The sequence below is a fragment of the Crinia signifera genome, chromosome 11, assembly GCF_055691185.1.
Source record: "Crinia signifera chromosome 11, ASM5569118v1, whole genome shotgun sequence".
NCBI classification, from domain to species: Eukaryota; Metazoa; Chordata; class Amphibia; order Anura; family Myobatrachidae; genus Crinia; species Crinia signifera.
This window is the reverse complement of record NC_139227.1, coordinates 49,271,124-49,294,762: the sequence shown is the minus strand read 5'-3', so window position 1 is coordinate 49,294,762 and position 23,639 is coordinate 49,271,124. Positions and strand designations below refer to the sequence as shown.

At 45.4% G+C, this 23,639-nt stretch overlaps 1 protein-coding gene across 1 annotated transcript in view; it reads left to right on the top strand.

Annotated features, from left to right (window-relative positions):
* CDH13 (cadherin 13) overlaps positions 1-23,639 on the top strand; it is a 524,519-nt gene that overhangs the window by 146,936 nt on the left and 353,944 nt on the right. The gene's annotated exons all lie outside the window — the stretch shown is intronic.

Genomic DNA, 23,639 nt, shown 5'->3' with positions numbered 1-23,639 from the left:
CCTGGAACCTGCAGAATAACCTCGGTGCTCCCTCATCCTGGAACCTGCAGAATAACCTCGGTGCTCCCTCATCCTGGAACCTGCAGAATAACCTCGGTGCTCCCTCATCCTGGAACCTGCAGAATAACTTCGGTGCTCCCTCATCCTGGAACCTGCAGAATAACCTCGGTGCTCCCTCATCCTGGAACCTGCAGAATAACTTCGGTGCTCCCTCATCCTGGAACCTGCAGAATAACCTCGGTGCTCCCTCATCCTGGAACCTGCAGAATAACCTCGGTGCACTCTCGCCCCTTTACAAATTTTAGGTCTCCTTATTAGTTACAATATTCACAATACATTTTGTTCTCCATAGTAGCGACTAAACAACCGTGAGAACCTTCGGGGCTCATTTATCAGCGATATGATAAAACTCGTTAGTGATGAAACTCAATGGGCCAGATGTATCTAGCTTCGATATGTGATAAAGTGGAGAGAGATAAACAGCCAGCCAATCAGCTCCTAACTGTCACGTTACAGACTGGGCTTGAAAAATAACAGTTACTGTAGGAGCTGATTGGCTGGTTGTTTATCACTCTCCACTTTATTACATTTTGAAGCTTGATACACCTGGCCCATTGTGTATGATTAACCCTGCAAAAAAAAGTAAAAACTCATATTGACCTTTTGTCTGTCGACCATTCCATTGTTGACGTACTGTATACTTGCGTCGACCTAAGCCCTGTTTTTGCAAATTTAGTGAAAACCTTGTAAAACCCAGCAGTTCGTCATCTCCGAGAGCGTCGTCCATCATTACCGGCACATTATGTGATATATAATTGCTACTTGGAAAGTTCATACCACTCAGCAGAACAAACAGAAGGGATCCAGCCTTGGCGAGCATTGATCTCTGTTCAGAAATTGCTGTAGTGCCGTAGTAATGGAAGTGTTATTGTGTAATCGATGGCGTCTTTTGTTACAGCGCATGTTCATTATTACAGGGCGCCGCGTTGTGGGGAACCTAATGGACAGGAATCTGAAAATAATACATATAGCGTTACATTTCTCCTTGTATGCTATTGCTTGTCACTCCAGTATCTCAGCTTCCATACAGAAAGAAGGCTCCAGATGTGTAATAAGATGTAAGGGGACACTGGTACAATGGGCTTAGGGAGATCTCCCGGCCGACACCATCAGCATCTAAGTGTCTGTTAAACGCACGTTCGGAGGCTAGATGAATCGGAAGTATCTCTTACATTAATCACTAATACCGTAGTTCATAGTCCGTTGACATATTTCTGTATTCTTTTCCCTATACCAGATCAGGCTAGATACACACCATGCGATATATGGTTCCTGCAGCAGGCAAATGATATAACATCGTGTGCAGACACATCACATCGGGCCGGCAGCGCAAGTGATTCTGATAGATCTTGGTATCTGGTTGAGAGTCACTAAAGCGCAACGGAATCTGGTGCGCTATATAAGAAACTGTAAATAAATAAATTAGGTCCACATGCTTTTATTTTTTATACTTTAACATCTACGTGGACTCCAGTTGGGAATTGTAGACCTTGCCCAAAACACGGCGAGCGATGCGGCACACAAATTTGTGCTGAAATCTATAAATTGACACCCCAAAATAGTTTTTTTTTCAAAAATTCATGTTGACATTTTCATTTGTTGACCATTCCCGCATCAACATTTTGACTATGGGACGTTTATACTGTAACCCTTGCAGATATATCCTTACATCTGAATGGGTTACATAAAGGCGTGGATGGGCGACCAAATGGTTACATTTGTTTTGAGATAATGTAATAATGTAACAATAATGTAATAATGAAGTGTGTATGTGTGTGTGTGTGTGTGTGTGTGTGTGTGGGGGGGGGGGGTTGATTGTAGCATTTCCATGTAACCAGTGAGTTGGATGCATAATAACAATTCTTCTATACGCAAATGAGAAAACTTCAAGGAATTGATGCTACAATCTCCATCACTGGATCAATGTCTATATTCAGAAAAGTTTCATATGGTTATTTTATGACTTCCATTGATCAATTTGATGCGCAACACTTGTCGCAGGACCGGACAATTTTTGGGGGGATGGTCATGCATCAGGCCCAAGGCCGGCAGTGTCCCGCAAAGAAGGGCAGTTGGTAGTCCCCCCTAAATGTCGCACATCGTCTATTCCAGGAAACAGAGTGGCTGGGGCCCTCACAACGGCGAAAACGGGGCATGGCCTCGCATGAGAGTCGTGAGCATAGGCCACGTCCCCTTGCCACTAGACCACACCCTCAAATTTTGGGTGACTGCAGGATCCCGAGTTAGGTTTTTCACAAGTTGGGAGGTATGATATAGATACTAGGTGTATGACATCTGTATGAAGTCATGTATACAAGTCCGATAAGTAAGAATGCTATACGTTATAAGATACAGATCATTTTTGCATAAAGACAAAACCATGCTGTGCTGCAGGTGTGGTAGATGTAACATGTGCAAAGAGAGTTAGATTTGGGTGGGGTGTGTTCACACTTAAATCTAAATTGCATTGTAAGAATAAAGCAGCTGGTATTTACCCTGCACAGAAACAATATACCCCCATGGGTGGTGCAAAGCTTTCCCCCACGCCCTGTCAGATGGGGGAAGGCTTTGTCTGGGAGATCTTATGCACCAAGCTCGGAGGGGGCTGGCACAAGCTCTGATATTAATAATGCCAGTTGTGGTCTACATGGAAATGATTGACATGAGTTTTACGTGTTTCTTTTGTAAACATGGACCCCAAAGAAGTGTTCCGTCTCAGGAGTGTGACCTCGCTTCAGGATTTGCTGCGCTATGTAAGAAAATGTTAATAAAAATAAAATAATAAGAAAATACCTAGAGGCAGTATTTTTGTTTTTGGTGTATCTGGAACTTTTAGTTCAGGGTACTGTACCTGCATTTAAGAAAGCATGTAACCAGCATATACTGTATATAGCACAGATTCTGAATCCAATGCACAGCCATCGGCATTTGTTATCAGCATTGGTTGAAGTGTAACACTTGACTTGCGCTGCACTAGCGGAGGTTCTGCTTCCCGGTCTTCACCAATTACAGGATCTACAGCAGATAAGAGGGATGGGGGCCTGCGGTGGCCCAGCGAGAATTTGTATTTTATTTGGCTTCCCAGGGAATGATTAAAGACCAGACAAGATGTTCCCTTACTTTCTAATCTTAGATTGAAATCGGCAGCAGTCATTCTTTTCATCCAATTACCGGCTAAGTAAAGATTTGATCCGAAGTAACCGGCTGGGGCAACAGGGTCTAAGATAGGAATTTAATAGGTGAAGAATTACCTTTCCCGTTATCTCCTACGCAACCACCAATTTCTTCATGAGAAACATTTGTGTGTGTCGGAAAATGGGAGAGGGACGGTTCTAGTAAATGGAAGCAGACCGACCTGTTCTGGGATTATTCCATTTACAGCAGCTCTCTGGGATAGCCATACATTGTTCAGTAGATAATAAGTATTGATTATTCTTGATGGCAATAAACTCAAGTACTGTAAGTGTATGGTATCCATTTTCCCACTGAAGCCACATTTGCCTACTCATGGCCCCTGGAATCATGGGCAAGTCTCCTGGATGGTTGGCACACGACACCCCCCCCCCCCCCTCCCCTGGCCATTGGCAGGGGCCAATGATGGAATTCTTGCTCAATTGCTTCATCGTGATCCCATCTCTTGCCCCACAATGGCCGTTATCTCACACCTACTTTTTCACTAATACAGGTCCCACCATACATTTTAGTTAGGCCCTGGCTACCATCACTAGCTGTAGCCTGTAGGCTTTTGCTACATTCTTCAAAAATTTCCAGCAGAGGGATCCTCCAGAACCCTCTGTGGTAATGGCTGTTGCTCATGCATGGTTGGCGTACTGCTCATGTGTAGTGGCACTGTGGAGAAACAAAACAGCTTCTAACACTGGCTAGTGGTCAAACTCTAATAATTAATAAAAAATAAAAAAAAATCAGCGCTCCCTCGTATGGCACATGCTGTCAGGGGATTTCCCTCTCCCTTTGGTTGGGGTCTGTCATGTCTGCCCCCATTATAATTGTCCTTCTCAAAATGGCTGCTGCCTTCTCTAGCAACCATATTAACTGTCTCCTCCATGGCAGCTGCCATTATTGGAAAGACATTTTTAATGTGAGGCAGATGCAACAGACACCAGCAGTGGTGGACAGAGGGGAGGCAATCTTCTGACAATGAGCAGGTACTAGTGCTAGCAAAAGCCCACAGAGATACCTAGTGCCTCAAAGCCACCTGGGTGGGCTATTACAATGCCAATGATGTCGGGCTCTTGCATATGTTTGAGTTTTTGCTTTCAATGTTTGGTGACATCTTCCTGAAGATATCACTAAGAAAATCGCATCTGCCACAGGTATACTCTGGAGGAGGGGGGGGGACGGGGCAGTGGAACCAGGCACCACCTGGACACCTCCACCAGTCCAGATAATTGGTGATGCTGCCACTTAGGGGGAAATTTACTAAAGGAAATTTGTAAAAAAATAGGTGTATTTGTATCCAGAAATACACTTATTTTTGACATTTACTATCCCGAAAATACGGCAATTTGTATTGATAGTACATCAATAGGACTACGAATTGCTGTATTTTTGGGATAGTAAATGTCAAAAATAAGTGTATTTCTGGATACAAATACATCTATTTTTTTACAAATTTCCTTTAGTAAATTACTCCCTTAATGTCAAGCCTATGTCTTTAATTGTGCTACAAGTAAGGGCTATGGCATCAATGTAATTATTCTACTTTCTCTATAAAGAAAAGCCTGATTAAAAATCAATTTATTAACGACACGCAGTTATTTGATCTGTGCTCAGATTTTTAAAATCTATACAATATAATACGTCTCCGTCTTTATTTGTTCTGATGAATTCATTGGGGCGACCAAAACAAACAAATTAATTTCCCGTTCAGAGTTTATCTACAATGGTACATAAATATCGCCCTCGGCTTCCTGATTAATGGAGGAGAATGTTGCCCCGTGTTTATATATTTGCACATCACAAACGTGACTTCAAAGGGAACAATACAGCGAAAACGTAAGACGGTTCTCTTTATCTATATACAGGATGGAATACGCGGCGTCTGTGCTTATCAGGACTGACAATTATTAGTTATAACTCTGCGTTCTATACAAAAACACAACTTTGCTAGATAACAGCTGCAATTTCTCATCGAATGGCGAATAGTGCAAAACACTGACTGCTGTCCTATCTTGTCTGCATATGTATTGCAAGGAATACTGGAAAGTCTAATGCAGGGTACACACCACGACGACCCGCTCACGATGCACATCGTGAGTGGGTCGTCAGTGTCTTGTCCGACCCGCTCACAGTGATGCGGGGGGGCACGACCCGCTCACGATGTGCACCGTGAGCGGGTCCCAGCCGATGGTGACCCGCACCCGGCTGTATGGTCGTCATTCAGATCCTACCTGCAGCAGGTAGGATCTCAATAACGACCGACCCGCGGGACCGGTATCGGTCCACACCAGGACAGAAAAGGGCCCAATCACCACACAATCTACATCCAATTGGTCGGAATTGAATCTAGATTGAGGGGATCGGGCCCTAGTCGTCCTGGTGTGTACCCAGCATTACTGCGACTCGCTTGTAGCCCGTGTCTGCAATATGATGACTTATATGATGACTTACTGTGTCCTTATAGTGCTGCAAGCTTATCTCCCAGCATTTAAACCCACCCATGATTTGATCGAAGCCTAACCCCATCTTCCTAGGAATACCCACTTTTCAGGGAAATACTCTACCACCCTATTCAAGGTCTGCCAATTGGGACTGTCCTAAGAAATGCAGGAGTTGGAGACAAGGTGGTCTCCACTTTTTAGTTGCTGTGGAACTACAAATCCCAGCAAACCCCTGCAGCTAATGCTGGCCCTACATCAGAAAAACCTGTTCACAATCATGATTGTGTCCAGATTTCCCTTCAACTCCCTGGCAATGTGCTCACAATGGGCACACAATCCAGCATACAATCCAGCTGCTGCATACAACCAAGGGGTCAGTGCTCGTTGCCAAGGGTTAATGCTCATTGCCAGGTGTTATAGCTCGTTGCCAGGGGTTATTGCTCGTTGCCAAGGGGTCTCAGAACCTCGGAGGAGACAGATGCTAGAGATCATATTTAAACCTCTATCATCTGTCAGATGTTAGAGGTCAAATATGATCTCTAGTGCCTGTCAACTGTGAGTTGGAGGAATGCAGGGAAAGGCAGCAGCAGGGTAGGCGGTGGACCCGTTCAATGACCGATGCATGCACATGCAGTCTGATCCAATCATGACTGATCAGAGACCATTCAATTGACTGATTGGGTGCACACAATCTGCATGCAATCTGTTTTACAACCCCTTGAGATTGTAAACTTGGGTACAATCTTGTTCTGGGCATACACCATAGAACGATATATCTGATGCTGAAATTGGATGCAATTTCCCTTGAACTCCCCATGGAGCTTCCCGGGAGTGGCACTTTTCAGATGATATATCGGCCCGAAACATTGAAATTGGCCAAAGTCGGGCAAAATCGTTCTAATGTTAAGGGCCCCTTAAGTTATAACGATGGGACCACCATCAGTTTAGCCATTAACCCAGCACTTTGACTGGCACCTCTCAAATATTTTGAGGGGGGAGCACCCCTTGCTCCCTCCTGTTACAGCTCCTGCAAGTCGCGGTGGACGTGTAGTGGGATCTTTTGGATCCCTTTCCAGTGATTTGCAAAGAAGTTGTACTAATGTAAATCGCTGTTAATACGACCACTGCACCAGATCTGTGTAAGTTCATCAGAGTCTCAGCTCCTTACTGCCCACAGCCTATAAAATGACAGAAGCTGATTGGCTTGTACTTTATCTCTCTCTGAGTTCCTCTGTCTGTCTCTGTCACGCTCACGTTCTCCTGTCTACCAACCTCTCTCTCAGGCTGTTCCCACCGCCGTCTCCCTCCCTCTCTCTATAAGTAAAGCAAATGTTCTGCTTCCCGCCGATCTTGTGCGAGCATGGAATAAATAAAAATTATCATCAATATGAAGAATAAATTGCTGTGATGGCAGAAGCTCGTCGCTCAGGTAATTTACATTAACTTCACATTTTTTTTCTCTTCCAAATCCCACAGCAAAATGAATTTCAAATAAATCGAATTTCCCAAAGAGAAAAGTGTTACCTGTAAGCTAGGGGCGGGTGCAAGAATTAGGCTCCTCCCTACTACATAACTTGTTTGTGTCATGTAGGGTTTTTATTTTTGTCATTTCCAGGCTCCTAATCACATGACGGAATGGTAGAGGACACGGCGACCCTCCGTGGGTGCGTTCTGAGCGGCGTCCTTCAATGCACATGGTTAATAACTACATTTAGAATTCAAGGTTATGCGTATTACCGAAGTGTTGCCTACCGTGGAAACCAGAATAATGTTGTGTCTGCTCTTATTTGCTCTGTACTCATCACCCTTTTACAAGACTGCACTGAGTCCTGTAGGATAAAGAGCGCTATATAAATAAAATTATTATTATTATTATTATTATTATTATTAATAATAATAATAATAATAATTGATAGTAATGTAATAATCTTGTTTAATTTTTTTTTTTTAAATGCAAAAATTACAGACTTGTAAAAATCTAAAGCATTTCAATTTTTTAAATTATACTTTATCGCCAACCTGCAATGGTGGTAACAATGCCTTACCGGTAATGTGGCGGTAGTAGTGCCAATATCTATTTGGTTAAATAAGCTTCTTGTGCCCTTTATTTATAGGGGGAAACCTATCACATGGGTATTCGCTGCTTCAGGCCTTATTTCACCCTAATGTGCCCTACACACATGCCAATGTGTGTAGGGCAACCTACAGTAGCTATGCTAGGTTGGGCCGTTCTGCTCCTCTGTCGCTCACAGAGCTGACAGCACACACACAGAGCGAGCTGTTAGCTTTGTGTGTTGAGTGAGCAGACAGCGCCAGTGTTCTCCGGTGAGAGAACCCTGGTGATGCCGATAATGATGGACACTATTCATCAATCTCGGCCAGCGATGCGTGGGGATGCACATTGCTGTCACTATAGCCCCTATACACACACACAGATGTAGGGGCATTTTCTAAGCGACTTTGCCAAACTCAGCAAAGTCGATTAGAAAATGCCTTAATACCGGTATGTGTGTAGGCCGTATAAGATCTACCAGTCTAACAGATTCCTATTTTCTATTTATTGTGGACAGGTTCCAAATAATCTATCACAGTACCATTTTTTACTCTCTCTCTCTCTTTGGTCGGGATGTATTAATATACAGTTCATCGCCGCCCCTCACCGCCCAGCCGCCGCGATGCTACTGCATATGTACTAACATATGCTGCTAGCATCGCGGTGCGGTGACGGAGACCTCCATGATACCTGTAATGAGGTGTGCGGGGTCTCCATCACATCCCGGTCGGCTGTCAGTGTCCCCGGCGTCTCCTCCTCCCCCTGCAGCCGGATGTCCTCCCGGCTGTGACACCTGCTGGGGGAGGAGGAGATCGATGGAGGACGGGAGGGGGGTCGCGCAGGCAGCAGGCGGTGATAGATGCCCAAAGACTTCTATAGGGTATCGCCACCCAGAGGTGGTGATACCCTGCCCGGCGGAGACGGGGCGGACGGGTAATGGTACATAGAAAAATGCAGTAAAACCCCCGTTTTACCGCATTTTCCCTTTAGTACATCCCGCCCTCTCTCTCTCTCTCTCTCGATCTATGAATTATACAAAGGGTCCAATCATCATGGTTCTACCTGCTAGGCCACTAATAGATTGACTGGGCCCAGATAGTTGTGACTGTGCATGGGGGGTATCCTGACCTTGGCTACACCATCTTGGTAGTGTGGTTCCACCTCTTGCACAAATAATCTTGGGTACTTGAACTTACTCTCCATGGCCCTATCCATCATGTATCTACCCAATGGCCACTGTGTCCAAACATAAATAAATATACAGTATATATATATATATATATATATATATATATATATATATATATATATATATATTAATGATGTTCTTTGTTCCTGGCAGAGGGCCACACTATTCTGTTCTTCAATGACTCACAAGAACCCCCATAGTGCTCACCACTATATTACGCTGATGTATGGGAGCATTAGGCTTCACAGTGTACGGTATATGGAAACCAGGCGGTTACACGCCGCCTCCGCAGCACCCAGGACAATTATACATTACAGATGCTAGTTAGCTGGCAGATTTCACGGATTCTTAGCACTTTCATTATTAATTTACTAGCAGAACGCGGAGTCACAAACAGACGGCTCGACCATGTTGAGTGAAGCTCATGCATAAATGTACTATGATATATCATTCGGAACCTGTCAGCAAATCACCACCGGGAGCCTGTTAGTTTATTCTTCAGACATCAGAACATTTAACATGCGGATGAAAGAGACATTTCTCATCTGTGCAACGCTAGAACGCTGCAGCAATGTCTACATATGAGGTGTGACAGGTTCTAGAGACACCATGTACGGTACAGAATTAAATATATGTATGTAGTATAAGTGTGTGTGTGTGTGTGTTTGTGTGTCTGTATGTGTGTCTATGTATGTATGTTTATACATGTATGTATGTATATTAACTAATTGTCTTCAAACTTTGCACACTACCTTATCATCTTAAGGTAAGTTCAGAGTTGGGTTTAATCGGACGACCCCTTAAGGGTGCTGTCATAAGGGTCCATTTCCGTTGTTTCCATGTATTGTGATTTGTCGTTGGAACTTAAGGCTTATGACTTTTTGAATTCAACACAATAAACAGATTCCCTTAGATGGACCCTTAAAGGCCTATAACAGTCCATTAAATGAAAAACATTTTCACTTTACAAAACTTTTGACAAACGGCATGAATAAGCGACTCATCGGCAGAGTGGTTTATGAATTGAACACTGTAGATATCGTTGTGCAATCCGCGTGAGATCGATCCCCAGTCAGTTATTTTTTCCTCTTCATTGTTTGCTTATTCATTGAGGGTTTTCAGGATCTTCTCTACCGGCTGCAGCAGCTAGTGCCCTGCTGTGATTGGCAAGGGTAGGAGGATAGTTGTAGACTTGCTGTACCTGCTGCAGCAGCTTCTGCCCTGCTGTGGTTGGGTAGGGTAGGTGGATATTTGGAGACTGCTCTGGCTGCTGCAGCTGCTCCTGCCCTGCTGTGGTTGGGAAGGGTAGGTGGATATTTGGAGACCTGCTCTGGCTGCTGCTGCAGCAGCTTCTTCCCTGCTATGGTTGGGAAGTATAGGTGAATAGTTGGAGACCTGTTCTGGCTGCTGCAGCAGCTTCTGCTCTGCTGTGGTTCGAAAGGGAAGGTAAATAGTGGGAAACTTGCTCTGGCTGCTGCAGCAGCTTCTGCCCTGCTGTTGTTGGGAAGGGTATTTGGATGTTGGAGTCCTGATCTGGCTGCTGCAGCAGGTCCTGCTCTGCTGTGGTTGGGAATGGTAGGTGGATAGTTAGAGACCTGCTCTGAGTGCTGCAGCAGCACCTGCCCTGCTGTGATTGGGAAGGGAAGGTAAATAGTTGGAGACATGCTCTGGCTACTGCAGCAGTGTCTGCCCTGCTGTGGTTGGGAAGGGAAGGTGGATAGTTGGAGACCTGCTCTGGCTGCTGCAGCAGCTTCTGTCCTGCTGTGGTTGGGAAGGGTAATTGGATGTTGGAGACCTGATCAGAGCTGCTGCAACAGCAACTACCCTGCTGTGGTTGGGTAGATGGAACAAGAATTGAATAAGCATACCTGAATGGGCCCTAAGTGTATGTATGTGTGTATGTATGTGTGTGTGTGTATATATATATATATATATATATATATATATATATATGTGTGTTAATTGTAGCTCCCTGCACCTTTTGAAACCTGTGTGCAGTTCCTGCCTTGGGTATTGCTCTCTGCTGTGGTGCTTATATCACAGACTAATCTGTAGTTCAGCAGAGAAATACAGACCACACTGTGCACCACATCAATGGTGGTGCTTTTATCTGCACATGGCTGGGGTTTGAGCAGTGGCTAGAATGCACCTGCCATTAATATAAAGCAGGGCCAGCCATCCTGTTCGTTGAGCTAATATTTATTTTAAAATGTATTTCTCTATCATCCATATGGGATATTGGGGATTTCATCATAACGTATGGGAGAAGAGAGGTATCCGCAGGAGACAGGCACATAGAAGCTCTTTCACTGGGTGTACTCGCTTCTCCCCTCTACTTCCTCCCACATGACCAGTTTAAGAAAATTTATCCTCAGGAAAGGGTGCTCACTGTGAAGCTCCAGAGAGTTTTCCTACAGTTTCATTTCTTTATTATTTTGGGTCTGCTGTTTGGGCTTAAACAGCATTCCTGCATCGTGGGAAAACAGGGGAAGGGTTCAATTGACAACCTCTTTAGGTACTGAATTGACCCTGCTGCAGGACCAATGTCCTGAGAGGGTGTTTGCCACCACAGTCGCTTAGATGACAGCGTAACTCACCCCCAGCATGCCGCACACCCCTCAGCCCGAAAAACATCAGTGGTGAGTATGACCCAGGGTTCCCTCAGTGGGCACCCCAGTATGCGATGCGGCAAGATGGCGACGGCGATCATGCAGCCCTGCCACAGACTGGATTTAAGTGCTGCCACTGTACCCCAAATGCAGTTCACCGCATTAGGGCTAAGTATGCCCATTTTCCAGTATAAATGTGTACCCCCCAGCACTATGCAATGGGCGGGTCTTACTCAGAGCGGGACCTGACCTCTGAGGCCGCCAAACTACCAGCTTCCTGCTTCTCCCTGGGCTCTGTAATCCCCATTATTTACCTCCTGGGACACTCCTAAGCGGTGGGGAAGTATAGGGAGTTCTGCAGCAGTGACAGCACAGGTTTGGGGTGCTATTAACCTTGTGAAGGGTTAATAACTACAAGTATATATTAGAGATGAGCGGGTCCGGATCTCCGGGATCCGACAGATCCGAATATCGCGATCCGAGTCTGGATCCGAGCCGGCTCGGGAGTTCCCGCCTAAATTCCGGACCGAAAACGAGGCAAAACGTCATCATTGCGCTGTCGGATTCTCGCGGGATCTGGATTCTATATAAGACGCACGCGCGCCCCGCCATCTTTACTCCAGCATAGGAGAGGGAAGAGGGTGGTTGTGCTCTGTGCTGTGCTATAATAATAATATATTATTTTCCTGCTGCTCACTCGATTAGGGTCTGCAGGGGCTGCTGTACACAAGTCCAGTGTACAGGGGCTGCAGTGGCCAGTGTACAAGGGGCTGTACAGGGGCTGTGTTCAGTGTGACAGGGCTTGTGTGTCCAGTGTGACAGGGCCTGTGTACAGAGTGACAGGGTCTGTGTCCAGTGTACAGGGTTTGTGTCCAGTGTACAGGGGTTGTGTCCATTGTACAGGAGCTGTGTACAGGAGCTGTGTCCAGTGTCCAGGGGCTGTGTCCAGGGGCAGTGTCCAGTATACAGGGGCTGTGTACAGGGCCTGTGTCCAGTGTGACAGGGCCTGTGTCCAATGTGACAGGGGCTGTGTCCAGTGTACAGGGGTTGTGTCCAGTGTACAGGGGCTGTGTACAGGGGCTGTGTCCAGTGTACAGGGGCTGTGTCCAGTGTACAGGGGTTGTGTCCAGAGGCTGTGTCGATTGTCCAGGGGCTTTGTCCAGGGGCTGTGTCCAGGGTAACGGGCTGTGTCCATTGTCCAGGGTGACGGGCTGTGTCCAGTGTCCAGGGGCAAGGTCCAGGGGCAGTGTCCAGTGTGATGGCTGTGTCCAGTGTACAGGAGCTGTGTCCAGGGGGGGTGTCCAGAGGCTGTGTCCATTGTCCAGAGGCTGTGTCCAGGGTGACGGGCTGTGTCCATTGTCCAGGGGCTGTGTCCAGGGTGACGGGCTGTGTCCAGGGGCGGTGTCCAGAGGCTGTGTCCAGGGCTGGCGCCACCACTAGGCAGCTCTAGGCATTTGCCTAGGGCGCCGCACACTGGAGGGCGGTAGTCCGGCCCTGGATGTAGGTGAGCGGCTAAGCGGCTCCCCCGCCATCCCCAGCAACCTCGTCGGCTGCCGATGCATCACACCCTCCCCCTGTCACTTCACTTCCGACAAGTTCAACCCACCCGTCCAACGCTGCTGTGGAGAGACGCGGCACCCGGCAGGTGAGCGGCTTCCCCCCACTCCCACCAAACTCAGCGGCTGCCGCCGCATCACTACCCAACCCCTGCCCAACGCCGCTGTGAATCGACATGGCAGGCACCCGGCAGGTGAGCGGGTTCCCCCCTACCCCCAGCAAACTCGGCTGCTGCCGCTGCACCGGCCCTGGCTGTGTACAGTGTGACGACTGTGTTCAGTGTACAGGAGCTGTGTCCAGAGTGACGGCTGTGTCCAGTGTACAGGAGCTGTGTCCAGAGGCTGTGTCCAGGGTGACGGGCTGTGTCCAGTGTCCAGGGGCAGTGTCCAGTGTCCAAGGGGTTGTGCCCAGTGTGACAGGCTGTGTCCAGTGTAAAGTAAGAAAAATAAATAAAAGTAATAAATAAAATAAAAACACATTTTTGGAGGATGATGGAGGAGGAAATAGTGGGAGATCAACAACCTGATAGAAGTGCTGAAGCTGCTACCACCAGTCATGACAAGGCTGATACCTCTTTGTATTTTTTGCTCTTTGGAGCATTTCTCTTTTTTTGGGATAGTTTATTAAACTGCCACCCTGTCTGCCTCTGCAGTGCCTCTCTGCTTCCAAGATGTGCCAGGTTGGCAGTGTAAGGTCCACATGGATGTGATGCCCACTGCTGTCGCTTAGCTTAGTCATCCAGCTACCTCGGTATATCCTTTTGGCCCAACTACAGTAAATGAAAACAATTTTGTAAGCTGTGAAGTGATCAAAATTGACTAGAAATGAGTGGAAATTAATGTTATTGAGGTTAATAATACTTTAGGGGCAAAAACAGGCCCAAATTCTGTTATTTGAGTCATTTTTAGCATTTTTTCATAAAAATCCAGATCCAAAACCAAAACCAAAACCCACAATGGTGGTTTTGCCAAAGCCAATCCAGATCCAAAACACAAAGGGAGATCCAGATCCAAAACCAAAACCCGAAAAAGTGGCCGCCGCACATCTAGTGTATATATATATATATATATATATATATATATATATATAGACTCTTGTTTCAGTCCGGCACTCTCCCCTGTTCAATGCAGCTTACGTGGGTGCCTTCCGGATACATGTATAGACGTCAGTTCCAAACAAGCAGCAGCACTCCACGATTTACTGTGATCAAAAAATTTATTCCAACGTTTCGGGGCGTATTCCCCCCGTTCTCAAGGATACCTGTTGCACTGTATCCTTGAGAACGGGGGGAATACGCCCCGAAACGTTGGAATACATTTTTTTATCACAGTAAATCGTGGAGTGCCGCTGCTTGTTTGGAACTGACATATATATATATATATATATATATATATATATATATATATATATATATATATATATATATATATATATATATATATATATATATAGCCACTCCAGATAGCGAGCACACACGGACTTAGCAACAGAGAGTTATCCACAACCAAAGCAAACCCTGTTTGGTTGTGGATAACTCTCTGTTGCTAAGTCCGTGTGTGCTCGCTATCTGGAGTGGCTGTATTACTATATCTGCTGAAGCACTGCGGCTGTTGTCCTGCTGTAGGAGGGTGCTCGTCTACTGGACTTGTGTGTGTATATATATATATATATATATATATATATATATATTTATATATATATAATCCTCTGTGATTTATGTATGTTACCAGCTCTCTCCAATCTCAGAGCTAGGTTGTTAGTGTACAGGTCCCCCTTAGTGCCTCTGAGTCTTACCCACAGGCTTGTTAAGCTACCACACATAAACTGAAATCGTACTTGCCTACTTTTCAAAACTAGTTTCAGGGAGATTATAGTTGGCAGTAGAATTTTGCACGGTGCCCCATTGAGGGGGTGTGTCATGCTCCACCCAAAGGGCATGTCTCTTTCCATATATGGAGAGATTGTGAAAAGAGATTGAGCACGTGGCACCTAGAAGTGTGGGTGTGTACTGGGGGCCTTATTCTAGAGGTGGATAGCTAATGACGCCAGCCCTGGAAGCACGGTCTGCGGCCCAGCTGAGGGAAATCTGGACTGGTCCACCGGGAAATGGCCCGGTTTCCCTGTGGGCCAATCCGCCTCTGGGGATGTGTTAGACCTCCCTTTAACTGAGTCTGTAGTGGGGGATCCATTATTTGGAGCCCAGAAGAAAGAGCCTATTGTTTATCCAGAACAGGCTGATTTGGAGGACACATTCAAGGCGGCTTGGAAGTCCCCAGAACAACGTTTTAAACTCACAAAGCGGTTTGTGTCTGCCTTCCCTTTCGAGCCGGCTGGCCAAAAGGTGTGGCATGAGCCTCCTGTTGTGTACACGTTCTTATCACGCTTGTCCAAAAAGGTGATACTAGCCGTACCAGGGCCATCGTCTCTGAAGGACAGCTCTGATAAAAAGGCTGTTTATACCGCTAGTAGTGCATGTCAGCGCCCAGTTCTGGCGAGTTGCTGGATGGCTAAGGCCGTCCACACCTGGGTCTCCCAGATACTGGAAGGTTTGCAAGGGGACGTGACTGTGGTGCAGGTTTCAGAGAAACTGGGCCACATCCAAGATACGGCCAACATGCTGTGCGATGCACAAAAAGAATTAGGTGCAATAAATGCACGCAATTCAGCCATGGCAGTCTCCAGACGCAGAACCCTCTGGCTACGCCAGTGGGCGGCTGCCGCTGATTCGAAGCGTAGTGTGGAAAATCACCCTTATACGGGGAAGAGATTGTTCGGGAGCGAGTTGGATGACCTGATTTCTAAGGTTACTGCTGGGAAATCAACATTCCTCCCGTCTACTCCCACTGTGCAATGCCGGCCCTTTGCAGGTCCGGCGCAGCAGTCCTTTCGGGCCACCAGTTTCCGCCAGAAGGCGAGAGGTGGCTCCAATGCGCAGAGGGGTTCTCGGACAAAGTTCCGTAAGGCCGCAGCCCTTGCAGGCCAGGATCGTAGCTCTGGAGCTACCGCGTCCAAGCCCTCTGCATGACTACCCAGCACCACCACGGGTCGTACTCGAGGTGGGAGCTCATCTGCTATACTACATCCAGGTGTGGGAGGCGTCCTGTACCAATCCTTGTGTGCAAACTCTCATTTTGCAAGGCTACAAGCTAGAGTTTGCAAAGACACCCCCCGCACAGGTCAGGGCTACCAGCTATGAAAGAGACTCAGGCCACCCTGTTACAGGTGATTCAGATACTATTACTGTCTTGGGTAGTTATCCCGGTCCCTCCTCGGGAGAGGGGCAGGGGTTACTATTCCAAACTTTTTCTAGTACCAAAACCGGACAGTTCGGTATGGCCAATTTTAAACTTAAAGTCTCTCAATCCATTCCTTAAGGTAACTACTTTCAGGATGGAGTCCCTTCGGGCGGTCATAGCAGGATTACACTAGTTACACTACACTACAGTTGCATCCACGACAGAAGGGAGTGAATCAATAGAATAAAATGAAAATGGTTTAATAAAGATACTGTGATACAAGTTGATACTGATGGCACAAATAATATACTGTAGGTTATGCAAAAGTAAAAGTCAATAGTCCAATACGTTATTGAAGAATATGATGATGTTTGGTACTTGGAAGAATATTATAGTGTTGATTGAAGAATTGAAGAATAACTGAAGAAAAGGAATTTGAATTGGGTAATTGAATAATTGGTTGAAGGATTGGAGGTTTGAATGAAGACTGAAGCAATAACTGAAAGATTGGATGGTTGATTGGAAGATTGGATGGTTGGTTTGAAGATTGGATGGTTGGTTGGAAGATTGGATGATTGGTTGGGAGATTGGATGGTTGGTTGGAAGATTGAATGATTGGTTGAAGATTGGATTATTGGTTGAAGATTGGATGATTGGTTTGAAGATTAGAAGAAGAAGACTGTCCTTGCTGGATTGGATCGTGGCTGCAATCAGAGGTGACCTTGGATATTAACCGTCGGGAATGATAAGTAAGATAATACCCCTTTGGGAGGCTAACCTTACTTGGTCCGCATTGGCGGCAGTGGAGTCCGTGGTACACGAGAGGAGCAGTGGATGATCTGCAGGAGAGTACTTCACTAGGAGACACGAAGGTTGTAGTGGGAACTACAGAGCCAGACCGGAGCAATGATGCTTAGGGATAGACATCATTGTACTGACTGCCGGTCTAACCCGGCCAGTCAGTACTTAACAGCTGAACTGTGCGGCTATTGGTCAGCCAATTGACAGGGGAGGTGGAGCCGCACAGGACAGGCTGAGGCAACCGAAAAGATGGCAGCCGCCAGAGGGGCGACAGGTTTCAGCCGGCAGTGAGTGCGCGCAGCTGCGCAATTGCTGGCATTCAGGCAGAGGCCTAACCAGGCACAAACACACATGGCGGCTCAGGTCTCATGCCACCCAGGCTGGGCACAGCACAGGGGATTTGGGTGAGAGCCATGGTGGATGTGACACATGGATTGTGATTGGCCAGACCTGGGAATTATCTGGGAGCATAGTGGGATTTCAGGAATAGCTGGATTCTTAATGGAAGAATGCCTGGAATGTATTATCCAATCAATTGGCTGCTTTTCATTTACAAATTTTCTAAACTTGTTGGCACTTAGAAAGCGCTATAAATGGTGGCCATTGTGTGTCCTCGCTACATGTACAGGCAGGGAACCTCTACCCACCATCATTTATTCATAAGTCATATTGGGGCAGATTTATTAAGCCTGTTGAAGGGATAAAGTGAAAGGTGATAAAGTAGCAGCCAATCGGCTCCTCTCTTGTTACAGACTGGGTTTAAAAAATGACAGTTAAGAGCTATTGGCTGCTGCATTTTTACCTTTTATTTTATCACTTTACCAGCTGAATAAATCTGCCTCAATATACCCTAGTTATAAAGGAGTTATTGATTTATCATTTAACCATTGGCCCTGTTCCTAGTGCAACCTCTGATTGTATAGTATAGGGGAACAAGTGACTATTGTATCGATGGCCCATGGATATCCGCAATCAGATAACGTTATACAGTAGCAGTCCTATCATGTCATCCAGCAATCTGCTCATCTGTCGTCCAAGTCTCAGCAGCAGAAAGAGTTTTCTACTTTTAGCTTTTTATTCTATCAATGGGAATTCAAATCACATTTCACAGGCGAGGTACAAAGGTGCTTCCATAATGGAGGTTGTGAATGTCACGCGAATTAGAAAAAAAGGGACATTGTAAAAAGGGGACAATAAATGAAAGATCGCTGCAGAGAATAGGCTGCGGAGTTTAAAGGTAGAGACTCGGAATATTGTGAATAAAAAATGGTGGTAATGTTTCATCTCTCACCTGACCTTTACATGTGACCCTGGAAGCCACCAGCACAGCTGCAGCCAAGGATTTACCGCGGGAAACATGAACTTTCCCTCTTTCTGATCCAAAAATGTTGAATTGGAACAAGAGGTCTTTGAAATGTTCCCCTGTACAGCAGATCTATAAAAAGAGGAGATAGTACAAGTACAGACTATCCGTGCGCTACGTATGCCCTCAGCCTGATTCTTATATAGAAACAGGCCTGCCGGGATTGCCTTGAATAATACCAGCCTCCTGCGGTTGTTCCATGCAGACGAGGTAGCATCAGAACTCCCACCCCCCCCTCCTCTCATGTCTTGTAGATCTTCCTAGTGCCATCTTGATATAGAAATGGGGCATGGTCTTGTCCAATTGGATCCGCTCAAAGCACATTCTGAATATTGTGCTCATCTGTGGCATGCATCATAGTGGGCGTGAGATGAACATACAGTAGATCCTAGCTATCAAACTCCTGCTATTGACGGCCAACTCAGGAATAAATAATTAGGAAGGGGAGCGCATGCTCTCTGCAACAGAATATGATGAGATTCTTCTTCCTCCATCCATTATCCCAGTAAGACACCACACCAAACCCTATACCCTTACATCCACCAAAATAGGTAATTTTACACCATAAATTAGTCTCTACCTTAAATTAGTCACTTCTGCCAACTAAATGCTCATCTGCCTCCTGTAGATCAAATAAATAATATCAGTACCCAGATCCTTCCCTAAAAGGGAAACCAATGTGTGTGACCCAATATGGCACTATATATTAACATTCCTAACTTTCTTAGTGTTAGGCGTAGGGTTTTCAGCCTGTCTCCAAAGAAGGAGCTCTGCCAAGATCAAATTATTATACGTCTAGGAGCTGACTACTAAGCGCTGCAGGGCATTATGCCTCGGTCGGAAGGGGTCATTGTAGAGAATTTGAAACTGTTCCACTTGTTCCATGTGGACTCTAGTTGCCACTGTAGCACGCACCACCAAACTTTTCAGTGTTCAGAACACCCCTGATAATACCACACAGTAATGCCCCTTACACATGACACACATTATTAATGTCCTTATAACCATAATGCCCCTTACACATTATGCCAACCTTTATTAATGCCCTTCATACACATAATGACATACATAATGCCCCTTACACATATGTTGCACATTATTAATGCCATTATACACATGACACACATAATGCTCATTACACATATGTTGCACATTATTAATGCCCTTATACACATGACACACATGCCTGTTACTTATATGTCTCACATTATTAATGCATTTATACATGACACACATAATGCCCCTTACACATATGCCGAACACTATTGCACAACCAACCCACCCACAGACAGCACTCGCACAGCCGCTAACATTATCCCGACTGCCCGGAGTCAGACAGCATGGCGAGCGCAAAAAAGCCCCTTGCGGGCTCGCTACGCTCGCCACGCTACGCTCGCCACGCTACGGGCACGGTGGCTTGCTACGCGAGCCACCTATTCTATTCTCCCTCTATGGGGGTCGTGGACGAGGGAAAATAGCGGGTGGCAGTCGGGCACCCGGCTGTCTGCGTTTTGACAAGTCGGGATCCCGACATCGGGTAAATAACTGTCGGGATCCCGACTGTTGGGAACCCATCCGGCACCCCTTGGATACAGATGTTTCCTCATACATCTTGTCTCAATAGGCCATGCAGCTCCTGGCCAGTTCTGCTAACGTTGGGTGCCTTTTTTGCTGAAAATTTGTCTTATTTGCATTGTTATGACCAGCACACACAAGGAGCTTCCGATGATTAAAATGATATGCGGCATGCCTATATTTTGTGTGCGACTGTGGCTGTACCTGCATACAGAATGCTATGTTACAGTGATTTCCATGAATACACTATTTCATATGCAGATACAGCCTCACTCACACACAGAATATAGGCATGCTGCATATCATTTTAATCAGCAGAAGCTGTTGATGCCCCCAGGCATTCCAAATGCCCTAGGCAAGTTTGCCTATGCCTAAGGCCTTCTCTGCAGTTGGGAGGCATACTAATGTGTCAAATAATTGGACAAACAAGCCACCTCCCCAGATGTACTCACCATTCCATACCACTGTGGTGCCAAGGAATACCCTTCCCTGAAAAGTAAGCCAGCATGTCAGGTAACACCCAAGGCACTCATGTTTCCTGAAGTCCATGTCCTGCCAGTGACGGACTAATTAAAAACAAGGCTATAGGTGCAGGCTCAGAATATATTCCACAGAGAAAATGATGCACCCCTTTCTTTTAAGCCACCACTGTGCTTTTCTGGGCATTCATGGGCCCGGTGCATGCATAGTAAAACCCCAGGGCAGAGTTGTGGGTAGTTTGGCATTCCTTTTCCACATTAAACCCACAGCCTATGCAAAGTCAGCAGTTCCACCACTGTATTGGTGCTATAATGACGCTATACCCTATCCGTGAGCAGCTCACTGGGACACACAGGTTATTATTCCTTGGTGCTCAGGCATACTGATGGACCAAGTAAAACCTAAAACCTGATGCAGGTGATACACTGGTACTGCCGTCATATCTCCGGGTCACAAAAGATTCCCATCAAGCAGCTTGTTGGATAGAGAAATCTAAAATGTATTTTTTCTCTCTTAAAGGGTTAAATAAAACACTTTCTCTAGAAAATGTGTTTTTCAAGACTATTCCCGTAAATATATTTAAATAATGTCTATCTCCGTCCAGGCAATAACTATTTTCACTTGCACTTGAAATGTCTACGTCTCAATAACAATTTACCTTGAACAAGGAAAAAAAAATGTAATAGTTTTTATTTGTGATATATCCATTATCCGCGGAATGCATTACCCGACGCTACTGTAACTAAGGCGAATGGTACCAACAAGAGAACGGCAAAATACGAAATTACTCACTTAGGCCTAAAGCAACTATCTTGAATAAAACTTTCCTTTCTGCTTCTCCGAAGGACTGTTTATCGAGCGGATTTATGGTCTGCGCAAATTGATCTCTTATAGTGTAAGGAATATTTTAATACCTCGCATAACTGTTAACCCCTGCTGACATTTTTAAGTCGGGCGCTTTTAAACACTGTATTGCTGAGTTTGATGACTCGTTGCCTGCGGAGACCTGTAACTTGGTGTACTGGGTGTGACTAGAAAATTCTTTAATGTCTAGATAGAAAATCAAAAGGACGATAGGTTTTGACTGTTGACCTTGACGCTGTAGAGTAGACCTATCAACCAGATATCGGTGTTCACCGCAGAAGCTTAATAAATCTAAACACACTTTTTAATTTATAAAAAAAAAACGCATATGCCGCAGCCTCTTTAATATGTGCTAGACTTTATGAAAAACCGATGCTTCCTCCTGCATCTGAAAACTTAAACCTTCTTGTAAACGTTCTTGACTGATGCCATTTCCTTGCCCCTGCGGTGCAGCCCTTTGTAGACGATTCCAGATCCCATTTTCTTATGCACGGTTTGAAAGGCAACGTTTGATGTGGAAGGGAAATGCTTTGGGACGGCGTGTATACAGTTAGATTACATGACGCACTTTTAATGATATTGTCCTCTGCAGCGATTCAAGTCAGATCTTGGCGTGCAAGTCAATATTTCAATGGAGATTTATTCGATTTTGTAACCATTAGCAAAACTCTGATAATCTGAAAGCTAGATAAGAGAAGCAGAAAACAAAGGCTGGAAGGAGGGAAAAAAAATCCCCACCGTCCCTTTCTGTCAGAATATACAGATCTGCAAGATAGTTTCATAGAAATAATTGCGATAAGCCATTATACTGAGTTACTTGGCTTTTTATTTCTTTCTATTTTTTTTAATCTAAGTTCTTTTAGGGTATTTCATGACTTATCATCTCCTATTACGCTGCTAATGGCTATTGACGGCCATTATAAGGAGACCACCAACAGCCATTTTGCTAACGATCAATAAACATTACCTCATAAGCGTTGGGTTATTTAAGAGCAAGGCGTATTATTTTATAGTTTTAATTTACTGTATAAAAGGTCATTAAGTTCCAGTAGATCTTTTATTAAGAATATCTGATTGGAAATATAATGTAATTTTATGACTTCTGGTAAAGTAAATGTCGAAAAGTCATGCACAGCAGGGAGCCATTTTGGTGCGGTGAAAGAACATCAGGAGGGCAATGGGGTCTACAGGCAGATGAGATGTTTGTTTATCTGAGGTAGTCCTTGTATACATTTCATTTGGTGTTCTCGCTTTTGGATAAACTCTCCATTGCGGCATAACGCCCAACATTTGAGAGCTTGGACGCAATGTGTGTAGCACATCACAGTGTATTGATGGTGACTGTGCACCTGATCTACGTTTGCAACCACCTGTCTCCAATTATCTCCCAAACCCTGTTGGATGGCATGGCCATTAGAGAATTCCTGTTGTATTTGTCTACATGGATCCATCGGTTGACATTTGGGAGAAGGATGGTCTGTGAGATTCAAGGACAGCCAGCAGAGATGGAGGTAGCCAACCGCCTGATACAGAGATGAAGGGGGTTATTCTGGTTCACTCCTTCTTGGTAATTCCTTCTTAGATGGACAAAACCATGTGCATTGCAGGTGGGGCAGATGTAACATGTGCAGAGAGAATTAGATTTGGGTGAGTTATTTTTTTTCTGTGCAGGGAAAATACAGACTGCTTTATTTTTGCACTGCAATATAGATCTCACTTTGCAGTAAAACCCCACCCAAATCTAACTCTCTCTGCACATGTTACATCTGCCCCACCTGCAGTGCACCTGGTTTTGTCCCTCTAAGAAGGAATTTGCCAGTAGGAGTAAACCAGAATAACCCCCAAAATGTGGTTGTAGATCACAGAGCCGGGAGTGCTATGATGTTCCCCCAACTTCTGGTTGGTGCTTGGATCTAGCAGCCAGACCACTTTGTTGCAACTGGTAGATGGCACACAAATACTGTATGTCTACTTTTTTTCAAAGATTTAGTAAATTAACTTTTTAGAAACTACATGATTTCCTTTCACTCCAAATAGAATGTTATCCCTAAATCAGTGCCATTGCTCCCACTTCAAAGGTGTCGCGCACATGGTCGGAGTGATTCTCTGTGGAACCCATTGCTTTGTGTGTCTTACCCAGTTCCTAATAACTTGCACCTAGCTGCACCTGTCCCTGGACATGACCTGCAGAACAGGTTTGGAATTCCTTACGCGCTACATCTGGTCTACAA